At 43.8% G+C, this 12,713-nt stretch overlaps 1 protein-coding gene across 2 annotated transcripts in view; it reads left to right on the top strand.

The window, feature by feature from the left end:
• The first annotated feature begins 4,918 nt into the window (after window positions 1–4,918).
• Usp33 (ubiquitin specific peptidase 33) overlaps window positions 4,919–12,713 on the top strand; it is a 63,634-nt gene continuing 55,839 nt past the window's right edge. For both annotated transcript variants that reach the window (XM_008848645.3, XM_008848646.3), the window contains exon 1: window positions 4,919–5,081. The gene's annotated coding sequence lies outside the window, so the exon portion shown is untranslated. The remainder of the gene's footprint in view (window positions 5,082–12,713) is intronic.

A 12,713-nucleotide genomic window follows, 5' to 3' on the forward strand; every position in this document is an offset into this window, starting at 1 on the left:
ATCTTAACCAAAAAGCTCTTAGGAGAAAAAAATGAGAGCAAATGTTACTATTCCTATCAAAGGAAAAATAATCCTTTCTGTTTTCCAAATTTTCCTTTAGCCACACAGAGAAGAGAGTGCCAATACCAAAGTCTTATGACTAGATGAGGAATAGCGTAAAATGTACAGAATGAATTCTGTGTGAAATAGTTCACACTTAAGAACTAACAGAAGACTTGAGACCTGAAGAACCCAGATTTGTAAGGTCACAAACATGGTCTTACTATGTAGCCCTGGCTAGCCTGGAACTATGTACATGAGGCTGGCCTCAAACTCACAGAGACCTGCCTGCTTCTGACTCTCAAGTGCTGGGAATAAAGACATGTACCGCCACCACGCCCAGCTGTAAGGCCCTTTGTAACTCCTCAGTCTCCTCTCTGCTGCCCTCTCCCTACTTATGTCTTCTTTTCTCACCATCTACTCAGCATTCCAGGGTCCCTGTGTAATTTAGAATTAAGTCAACCCAGGCATTGAGAATCCAAAGTACTGTCGTAGAACCTAGTTTACAACATCTTTTCAGAGTACAGTGGTCATACACATATCCAAATAGTGCAAACTCACTTCCTCAAAAGTGTTGCACATAGAATTACCACATGACTCAAAAATTCCATTCCTAAGAAATACTGAAGAAAAAATATTCTAAAAACATATCTACACAAAAACTTTTGCAGAAATATACACAGCAGCTTGATTCTCAATAGGGCTAGTGGCTGAGACCTTGCCTCAATGTATAAGGTCTGGTTTCCACATGCATGCTCACCCATGTGCATGTTGATTTGAACACAAATGTGCTCCCACACATGAGACACATACACACAAATGGACACCATATATACACATACACATGCGAAAAAGTAAAAGGAATTATGTGCTGATAAACTTTATGCTAAGTACTCAGAAAAGACTATATAATGTCAGGCCTAGAGAGATTGCTCAGTGGTTAATAGCATGTACTGCTCTTGCAGAGGACCTGAGTTCAGTTCCCAGTACCACATTAGACAGCTCATAACCTCTTGTTACTACAGCTTGGGGACTATGATGCCCTCTAGTGGCCTCCACATGGGCACCTACACTCATGTGTACATAAACACACACATATACACATACATACCTAAAAGTAAACCTTTCTTTCTTTCTTTCTTTCTTTTTTTATTTTTTGTTATTGTTTGAAACAGGGCTTCTCTGTAGCCCTGGCTGGCCTGGAACTCACTACATACACCACGCTGGCCTTGAGATCTGCTTGCCTTTGTTACCATGCCCAGTCCCTCCAAAATAAATCTTAAAAAGAAACAATTAGAGCCAGATGTGGTGGTGCACACCTTTAGTCCCAGCACTCAGGAGGCAGAGACAGGCAGATCTCTATGAGTTCAAGGCCAGCCTCGTCTACATAGCGAGTTCCAGTTCCTGTCTCAAAAACACAAAAAACAAAACAAAACAAAAAATCCAACAACAAAAAATAATTGGTCTGTAACTAAACAGTATGTAGGACAGATATAATAAACATCAAAAATTTATCAAGGAAGCACATTGAAGGCAAATGCTAGAAGGCTCTTAGAACAAAGGCCATTGCTGGGTCTATGTCTATAATTCCAGAATATGGTAGGCGGACAGCTGGGGCTACAGGGAGACCCTGTCTCAAAAAAGACCAAAAAACAAACAAACAACAACAACAAAAAACAATTAAATAGGGGCTGGAGAAACTTGCTGCTCTTGCAGAGGACCCAGATTTTGTTTCCAGCTCCCACAACCACCAGTGATTCCAGTTCCAGGGGATCAGACTCACTCTACTGACCTTTACAGGCACAAAGTACACAAGTGGTGAACATACAGACAAGCAAGCATACATACATATACATACATAAAAATAAATAAAACTAAAATAGATACTTAGATAAATTTTAGAAAGAAAAATATACATAGACAGAGAAAATAAATAGAGATTATCTACATAGAAGTTAGCAAAGAACAGATTGGGAGTATCTCTAAAAGTATCTCTGAACCCAGCATGATGGCTCATGCTTGTAATCCAAGTCCTTGGGAGGTGAAGGCAGTTAAGGCAAGCTTCAGCTCCATGACACATCTTCTGGGCATGACAAGGCTGCTAATGTCTTGAAATCAGAGCAGCTATGATTGTCAGCATGAAACCTTCACAAGATTGGACCCATGAACATTCCCTTGTGGAAGGAGGGAAGGTCACACAAGGTCCATGAGTTCCCACCCCCATCTCTGAGGATATATAATTGGTTAACACTTGCTGGGGGAATATAAGGAACTCATTGGTGGTGTAGCTGCTCTTAAGTTGCCCTTGCATGTCTAAGTAACCCCAATTAAACTCACTGGTTCACCAAGTTGTACTTGGATGGGATTATTTCTTTGGTCTGTTGTTGCCCCCTCTATCTGGGGCAAATAGAAATGGACTCCCTAGAAAATATTATGCAATAAAAATTAAAACTCTTATACGAGCACATTGGTGACTGCCACTAGTAATGAGAGGGCAAGCCTCGTCCAGTGCTTTAGATATCAAACAGACACTTGTCATCACAGGCAACACCAGAAAATTTAGATCTGTTGTCTTTTCCCAACTCATCCTGAAAAACTCATGTCCGGGGTGGGGGGGTGGGGGGCTGGAGACATGGCTCAGCAGTTAAAAGCACTGGCTGCTCTTGTAGAGGACGGTGTTTGATTCCCAGCACCCCTGAGGTGGCTAACAACTCTCTGTAACTCCAGATCCGATGCCCTCTTCTGACCTCCATGGGCATTGCATGACATAGGTGCACTAATATATGTGCAGGTAATTTGGTCATACACAAAATAAAAAAAAAAAATTAAAAACTCATGTCAGGGAGTTCATAAGTATTTTGTCACAAGGGACCATGGAACAAATGATTTTTCATAATCTTTTTGCTACTTCAGTGTAGAGGATTGCTATATAAATATTTAAAACATTTAGATGATGTTCATTAGAACAGAAAACAACCACATTGTTGATGTATAAAGTGAAATATTTTGATTGGTTTCTTGTTGATTTATTGTTTTGAGACAGGGTACCCCTGTAGTCCCAGCTGGCCTGAAACTCGCTATGTAGGCCAGGCTGGCTCAATCTCACAGAGACCACCTTGCCTCTGTCTCTCAAGTGCTGGATTTAAAGTTGTGTTCCATCAAGTTGGGTTATGTACAATACTTTGAAATAGGCTGAAAAAGAAGGATTGGCATCCACAGGGCCCCTCCAAAGGGGGAGTGTCCATTACCTCTGGGGGACACGCCTACTGCAAACTGTCTAGCCCTGCACAGCATGCTGTACCATGATTAATGCCTTCTATTTCTACCATGTCAGCTTCTGTAGTTCTGACCTGCTCCTGACTGAGCATTTTGCACACTTGGATACATGCTCCCACATAGAGATCCAAGAGTTGGAGGTAATGAGAAAGAAAATGCAAACTTTTTTTTTTTTTTTTGAGACATGTCTCACTCTGTAATCTAGGCTGGTCTTGAACTTGGCACAGCCTTGCCACAGCCTCCCAAATGCTGGATTACACTACCACCATGTGTAGCTAATAACTTTTTTTCAGGTTAGTGATTTTTTTTTGGTTTACATATCCTAAAATTAATCCAGTGGATTAAACATTTATTTTTATTTCATGCATATGAGTGTTTTGCCTGCAGGTATGTAAGGACACCTGTATTATGCAATGCCTGCAGAGGTTAGAAGAGGGTGTGGGATTCTCCTGGAACTGGAGTTATGGAAGGTTGTTGGCTGCCATATGGATGCTGGGAACTGAAGCAGGTCCTCTGCAAAGAGCAGCCAGTGCTTTTCACTGCTGAGTCATTTCTACAGCCCAATCTAGGGGATTTTCACAGACATACAATTAGAAGTCTTTTCCACTGCTCTAGGCATTAAGCAGACACCACGGGTTTCAATAAATATTTCATCTCATCTTGATTTTGACCTAGTGGAAAATGGTAGAGATTAATTTCTTCTTTCCTTGTGAGGAAAAGGAAAGCACAATTGCTCCCAGAGAATCTAGGTCTTAAAGAAGAAGAAAAGCAGACTGGAGAGATGGCACAGCAGTGAAGAGCACTGGTTGCTCTTGTAGAGTCTGGGGATCGAATCCCAGCACCCACACGGCAGCTGACAGCAGTGTGTAGCTCCAGTTCTACGGGATCTGATGCCCTCTTCGGATTTCCGTGTGCATTGCACAGCACAGGTGCACTAATATAAGTGCAGGTAATGCACTCATGTACATAAAATATAAATTAATAAAAATTTTTAATGTGTACGCCTGTATTGCCTGCATGGAGGTAAGTGCACCCGTGTTGTGCAATGCCTGCGGAGGTCGGAAGAGGCAGTCGGATCCTCTGGGACTGGAGTTATGGACAGTTGTTAGCTGCCATGTGGGTGCCAGGATACGAACCCAGGTCTTCTGCAAGAACAACCAGTGTTCTTAAGCGCTGAGCCATCTTTCCAGACCCCCAAATAAATAAATTTTTTTTAAAAAAGAAGAAAGGTAAGGGATGGGAATAGAACTGAGGTAGGTCTAGCAGTTCTTTAGTTTGTTGTTTTTGTTTCTGTATTTGAGACAGGCTGGCCTCCAAGTCACTGCATTCCTCCTGCCCCAGCCGCTCTAGGGCTAAAATTACAAGAGCGAGCCACCTGGGCTGCAAACAGGAGGCCTCGCCCAGGCCAGCAGTCATGCAGACTCAGCCAAGCAAGGAGAGGACTGTCTGGAGCCGTCAGGTGACTGCGGAGGGTGGGGATGCGGTGCACTCGTCAGCTCTAGCTCCGGGGCAGCCGAACCCCGGGGCAGCCTCCGGCCGGGCTGGAACCCCGCCTCGGGGCGTGGCCTACGAGAGGCCCCTCCCCCTCCCCAAGCCGCCCGCCGAGGCGTCCGAAGACGCCGGAAGGAGCGGCGGCTCCCGAGGGAAGTGCGGGGCTGTGCGGCCGGCCGGTACCGGCGGGCCGCGCTGCGGAGCCCTTTTCCGGCCCTGCCCAGACGAACGCTGTGTCCGCGGCCCTGGGAGAGGAGAACGCGGGACGGGCGGAGGTGAGCGCGGGGCGGCTGCGCGGGGCGGGAGGCGGCGGCCTGGCCCGGCTGGCGGCGCTTTCGGAGCCCGGGCCTTCCGCTGAGGACGCCACTGGGGCTCCCGCGCGGTCCCGGGCTTCTTCTCTGCGGCGCAGTCGGGCGTCCGGCCCGGTCCTGCGGCCCCGTTATTCATTGTCACGCCCGGAAAACCCAGGTGTCATCGGCCTGTCGCTCGTCCCCGACGTCCGGTCTGCGTCGGGACCGGTGCAGAACGCTTTTGTTCGGGTCGGTTTCCAAGACGTGTGGTTTCCATTCCTAAGCTCAGAAATAGCTTCGGTAACTACAGAAAGGCTCTCTGTATTTGCGTAATGTAGACCTGTTGGACCGTGCGGTGCCGGTCGGAGGCGGTTTGCACATAGCCCAAGTATTTTTAATCAGTATTAGGCCTGCAGCATGGAGCCAGAGCCTGAAACACTGGCTGGAGCAGAGTCTAAACTGAGAATGAATTTTGCCTGAAGGATCTCTAGACTTTGTGCTTAAAGTGGAATTCTAGAATTTTCTATTTATTTATTTTTATGTTTGTTTGTTTATAGACAGTCTCATGTAACCCAAGCTAGCCTCCATCCCACTATGTAGGTAATGCTGGGATTATAAGTGTGTGTCATTATGTCAAGGAATATCTTTCATTTGATCTGACTGTTGTTTTTCCTTTAATAAAAACCTGTTACAAAGGGTAATGAGATCCAGGTGTGGTAGCTCAGCTTTTAGGAGGACACAGAAAGACAGGTGTTCAAGGCTAGCCTGGACTACATGAACTGCTATCTCACAGCAAGCAAATACCAAACACTGCAAAACGAAAGTGACCATCCCTAGTTCCTTCTGTAGTTGAGAAGGCATAGTTGTATGGTCGCAAAAGGTCATATCAAGTCAGATGATTTTTAGCAGACTGAGTTCAAGCTCATACAAACCTTGGTAGTGAATTCATATCACGAATATAAATATGGAAAAATAATCTTACTGAAAGACAATTCTCATTTTTTAAAAATAACTTACACTATACTGACCATTTTTATGCTATTTCATTTACTTTGGCAAGATGGAAAACATACACCCTACAGAAATACTGTCAATAGGCTATTTGACCTGCTGTTCACAGAAGGATATTCTGCTTAAGACTGCACGTTATTTTTGATCTGGTTTATTGACAGCTTTCAATTTCTTTTTTCTTGTTTAGCTCCTGTAACCTATCAATAAACAATTCTTTTTACATGGCTGCAATAAATAATTGATTTGAAAATTTTAAAGAGATAATTCCTACATTTGTATTTTGCTGTTAGGCTCCTCAGTGACCTTTCACTTACAAAATCTAGATTTTGTAAAAATCTCATGCCAATCCCCTGAGGAGTGCCAATAACCTTTCCCCATGTCAGGAGGGTTTCAAGATTGTGTAAGGATCAGCATTTCCTTAGAGCCTGAAACATTGCCAAATCAGCTTTTGATATAAATTGGAATCTGGTAGATTAAGATTAGAGGATTGTGATTTACAGCATAGAACACACTACACTTATATATGTATGAGTTTTTAAAAAATGTTTATTATCTTATGTGTATGAGTGAATTGCCTGCTTGTATGTGAGTGCACCCGTGTTGTGTCATGCAATGTCGAGGAGGTCAGAAGAGGGCTTCGGATTCCCCTGGAACTGGAGTTAAGGACGGATCGTAGCCGCCATGTAGGTGCTGGGAATCGAACCCTGGTCCTCTGCAAGAGCAGTCAGTGCTCTTAATCGCTGAGCCATCTCTCCAGCCCCTCGACTACAAGATTTTTAAGAAAATATGTTGCATCCTTTTATTTTCTTTTGGCTTCTGCATGCTAATTAAGTGCTGTATCACTTAGCTTTAGCCCCAGGCCCATTCTTTTTATTTTGGGGTCCTTGCCCTTAATAGACTCAAATTATTGACCTGCTTAATTTTTTTTTTTTTCCTCTTTTTGAGACAGGGTCTCTTGTAGCCCCAGCTTTCCTGGAACTCACTTATGTAGACCAGGCTGGCCTAGAATTCAGAGATCTGCCTGCCTCTGCCTCCCAAGTGCTGGGACTAAAGGCGTGCACCACCATGCCTGGCTACCTACTTAATCTTCTGAAGCAATATTTCAACACTGCATTTCTTCTGATACATGCAGTTTCTTAAATATAAGTTCTCATTTACATACTTGGACAACATATTACACATAATTCATGTGCCTTATATGTGTGACTAATAATTTCTATTTGTGTGTGTAAGTGAATGCCACATGTGAGTACCCACTGAGGCCAAAAGAGAGTGTTAGATTCCTTGCAGTTGGAATTACAGGTGTTTGTAAGCCATTCATCAGTGCCAGGAACCAAACTCAGGTCCTCTGGAAAAGTAGCAAGCATGCTCAATGGCTGAGCCATCTCTCCAGTCACATGTGCCTTCTTATAGAGTTAAACTAACTGTATTCACCTTAGATTCCTTGGAGCTGAAATCCCACCCAGACTCTGAAAGTCTTAAAACTACACCAATGGGAGTAGATTTGCAGCCAAGTGTGGTAGCTCATGCCTTTAGTCCTCATTGCTTGGGAGGTTAGGACGGGAGAACAGTGCAAGTTGCAAGTCAGTCTGGGCAAGAGGGAAGGGCCTAGCCTCAAGAGGGGGAGGGAGAGTATGCTAATTATCTCCTTGTTTCTGTATTTTAAGAAAATCCTAATTTCTCTCTTAAAAAGTCTGAATTAGGCTGGGTGTGGTGACACATGACTTTAATTCTAGCACTTGGGAGGCAGAAGCAGGGGGATTTCTATGAGTTTAAGGCCAGCCTGGTCTATAGAATGGATTCTAGACCAGCCAGGCTACACAGGAAGAAAAAGAAAAATCTTTCCACATTTTTTTCAGTATTTTATTTTTTATTTTATATGTATTTAAGTGCACCTTGTCATGCAATACCCTCGGTGGTCAGAGAGGGTGTTGGATCCCCTAGAAGTGGAGCTACTGATGGTTGTTAGCCGCCATGTAGATGCTGGGAACCGATCCCCCGGTCTTCTGCAACAGCAGCCAGTGCTCCTAGCCATTGAGCCATCTCTCCAGCCCCTTTTACACATTTTGTATCATTTTCTTGTTGAGTACAGTACCTCAGCAGGGTAGTATAGACTGTAATCCCAGCACTTGAGAAATGGAAGAAGGATCAGGAGTTTATGGTTAACAAGCAAGTTCAATGCCAGACTGTCTCAAAAAACTTAAAATATTTTTTTACTTTACAGACAAGTTCAAACTTTATTAAAATGACATTTTAAATTTAACATTGCCAAGCATCACAATAAGGGAAGGGGTGCAGAATCAAGACCATAAACAAAAAGAAAAAAAAAAGAAAAATGCCACAGTGTGTCAAGGTTTGAATCTGTCCAGGATTCAGATTCTGATGTTTTAAACTGCCATGGGCAGAAATTAGCACACTCATCAAAAATGCAGTGTCAAACTAATTTACATTTTATACAGGTCAAACAGATGTTTATTTAGTGTCATTTGTATATATGTACTGACTATGTAAAGAGAGTTAGATGAGTCTCTGAAGACAGTTCATATACTCTGGGCTCTCACTGTTTCAGGTTCTTTCAATATCTGAGAATTTCCAGCTAATTCTTCAGTCTGCATTTCACATATTTCACCAAATAAATGGTTTTTTTGTTCTTCTATCATTTTCTTCCTTAGATCTGCCTCTGAATATATTGTCAGTTTGAGTGGTTACTACTACTGATTCAGCTAAACAGCCTGATCCTTTGCCATTACCGTTAACTGAAATTGAAACCTTAGTGCCTAGAGTCAAAGAAGTTAAATCTGCTCAGGGAACTCCCGAGAGCTCTTTGGCTGGAAGTCCTGATACCGAATCTCCAGTGTTAGTGAATGACTATGAAGCAGAATCTGGTAACATAAGTCAAAAGTCTGATGAGGGAGACTTTGTGAAAGTTGATCATTTACTACTCAAAATAATATTTTTTAGGAGTATGAACTATGGAGACTGGAGAGGTGGCTCAGCTGTTAAGAGTACTGGCTGCTCTTGCAGAGTTTGGGATTTGATTCCCAGCCCCCACATGGCAGCTAACGACCATCTGTAACTCCAGCTCCAGGGGATCTGACACCCTCTTCTGACCTCCAAGGGGCATTGTATAACACGGGTACACCTACATACAGGCAGGAAAAACTCTCGTATATGGGGCTGGAGAGACGGCTCAGCGATTAAGAGCACTGACTGCTCTTACAGAGGACCCGGGTTCGATTCCCAGCACCCACATGGCGGCTACGAACCATCCTTAACTCCAGTTCCAGGGGAATCCGACGCCCTCTCTGACCTCCGCGGCATTGCACTACATGGGTGCACTCATACATGCAGGCAATACACTCATACACATAAAATAAAAATAATAAATAAAATATTTAAAAAGTAATAAATGTTCATTAGTTGTATGTACTAGTGGGGTTCCATGTGATATTTCAATACGTGTAGTGAACAGCTCATTTTTGAGGCTTCTCTGCAGTGTGCCTTGAACTTAGACCTTGAGGTCACAATATGGGGGCAGGTGACATTCCAGAAAACATCAGTTAAAAAGCAGCCCTTTATGGATGAGCTGTCAAGGGCTCTAAAGACTTGTGTACCGGGTGTGGTGGTGCACGCCTTACTCCCAGCACAGGAGGCTGAGGTAGGTGAATCTTGCTAATTGAGGCCAGCCTGGTCTACATAGTGAGTTCCAGGCCATCTGTGGCTGTAGGGAGACCCTGTCTCAAAAAAAAAAAAACTAAAAAAAAAAAAAAATTTGTGTACCTGTTTTTGAATTGACTTGCCAGTGCAACTGAGACATAGTTTTCTATTTATCTCCACTCCCCCACCCTGCCCTTACCAATTCTGATTGGGCCTGAAATGTTCCCTGATCGGCTCTGCTGTCCTTGTTAAGGCTAGGTAAGCCCCTGAGGTGCTAGAGAACTTAGGAGAGAAGCAGACTAGTATTGCTGTAGGGTGCTGTCAGTGTGCGTGGCGGCTGTACATACAGCTACAGGTAAAAATCAAGGTGGGTTCAGAGGATGTGGTGGCAAGGTGGCCACTGTGTTAATGGGTATTCTTGTTCACTAGGTCAGACATGACTTAGAAGAACCAGGAGCTGACAAGTGGTGAAAGAAGCAGAATTTGGCAATTGATAGAAAGTAAGGAGGGAATCTAAGATGGTATTGAGGTTAGAAAGCTGCCTGGTGTTAGGGAAGGGTTAACAGATCACTTTCAAATGAGTTATTTCAGGAGAATAGAGGAATGGCAGGACGTTTCGAGCAGCATGGGCAGTAGGATAATGTAGGGTATACACGACGGGTCATTTAAAGACCATAGCAGGATGAGATTTGAATGGTACTCGAAGTTCCATTGACTTCGTTAATGTCTGGCCCCAACTTCATTGAACAATTAGTCTCTGTTTACAGGGCTCAGCACAACCCTGAAATACAGAAATCCGGTAAAGATGTGTGACTGAATATGAAATGCAGTAAGACTGTGTCCTACATTTTTTACCTGTTTATAAAATCCTGAAGGAGGAATTTTTGTTTTGTTTCATTTTAAGACAGGGTCTCCCTGTAGTCTCAGCTGGCCTGGAATTTGCTGTGTGGACCAGGCTGGCCTCGATTCCATAGAGATCCATCTTCCTCTGCCTCCCAAGTACTGAGATTAAAAGCATGCACCACCATGCTTGACTGACGAGGACTTTTGAAAAAAGTTTTATTTATTTTATGTGTATAAGTATGTGCCTTAGTGTATGTATGCACACCACGTGCATGAGAAGAGGGTGTTGGAGTCCCTAGAGCTGGAGTTGGTTGTGAGCCACCATGTGGGTGCTGGGGAACTTAACCCAGTCCTCTGCTAGAGCAGCCAGTGCTTAACCCTTGAGCTATCTCTCCAGCATCTGAAGGAGGAATCTTTGATGGTTTTGGTGGCAGCATTACTCAGAGGTCTACAATCCCTGCTTGCAGTTTTATTTGTTTTATTTTTTTGTGACAAGGTCTCCCTATATAGCCAGAGTGGCCTTAAACTAGCAATTTTTCACCATCTAGCTTGGGGGCTGGGATTACAAGTGTGTGCTAATATGTCTGACAGTGTTTTACTCTTTTATGATCACTTCCATTACAATCCAGGGACTAAAGAGGATCAACCATATTTTCTCCACAGTGACTGTCATTTGAATAGTGAGGTGACATTTTTTAATTTTTTAAATTTTATGTGTATGAGTGGTATGCTTGCATCTATGTAAATGCACCCATGTTGTGCAGTGCCCTCAGGACAGAAGAAGGCATCAGATCCCCTGGAAACTAGAGTTACCGTTGTTAGCTGCCGTGTGGGTGCTGGGATTTGAACCCAGGTCCTCTGCAAGAGCAACCAGTGCACTGAGCCATCTCTCCAGCCCCTGCATTTTTTTTTTTTTTTTGGTCTTTTTGAGACAGGGTCTCCCTGTAGCCTGATCTGTCCTGGAATTCACTATGCAGACCAGGGTGGCCTTGAACTCAGAGAGATCTGCCTGCCTCTGCCTCCCATGTGCTAGGACTACAGGCATGCGCCACCATGCTCGGCTGTTTTTTAATCTATGTGTTTGCATACGTGTGTGTGCCTGTGTGTGTGTGTGTGTGTGTGTGTGTGTGTGTGTGTGTGTTACTGGGGAAGGAACCTAGGGTCACATGTATGCTAAGCAGACACACAACCACTGAGCCCATACTCTAAATAAATGTGTTTAATAATGTCCTTTTTGTTTTGTTTTTGGTTTGAGACAGGGTTTTGATATGTAACCATGGCTGGCCTGGAACATACTATGTAGACCAGACTGTCTTCAAACTTGAGGCAGTTCTCATGCTTCTGCCTCCCTACTGCTGGGGTTGGAGGCATGTGCCATCATGCTGGGCCAATGACTGTCCTTGGTCTTCCTTAAAGTAAGATTTACGGTGGAAATTACCCTCGGATTACTTGAGCCACTCTTTCTATTTGTTCATTCATTCATGGTCTCTCTAATGTTTGTCACAGTTACTTCAGCTGAGACTAACACTGACCATGCCTCACCACTTACTGGGTGGCTTTTTTTTTTCTCATTGGATAGATAGACTTTTTTTCCTTCTATGTAGGAAATGCTATTTTAAATAGATAAATCTCAAAGGATTTTATTTGGAGTGGGAGTTGGTGTTTTGGAGCTGAGCCTTAGGCAGTGTTAAGAATAGATTCCCAGGGCATAGAGAGATGGCTCAGTAGTTAGGAGCACTGGCTGCTCTTGCAGAGGACCCAGGTTGGTCCCCAGCACCACATGGTGACTAACCATCCCTAACTAGTTCCAGGGGCTCCAGTGTCCTCTTCTTGCCCATGCAGGCATTGCATGACATAGGTGCACCTACATCCATGCAGGCAAAACAATCATACACATAAAATAAAATAAATTTTTAAAAATTTTATTATTTTTATTTACTAGAAGGGCAGATGGGGGGAATGGATGGGGGTGCTGACAGCACAGTGGACAGTGGCAGGGATAGAAGAGTATGGAGGCTCTAGTGGGAGAGGAAGGCTGTCTACCTGATGAGTTTGTATTCATACTCAGATGCCGAGCAGCTCAGAAGGTGGGCAACTGTGACCAGT

Source organism: Nannospalax galili, unplaced genomic scaffold (assembly GCF_000622305.1).
Source record: "Nannospalax galili isolate Female #2095 unplaced genomic scaffold, S.galili_v1.0 scaffold1124, whole genome shotgun sequence".
NCBI classification, from domain to species: Eukaryota; Metazoa; Chordata; class Mammalia; order Rodentia; family Spalacidae; genus Nannospalax; species Nannospalax galili.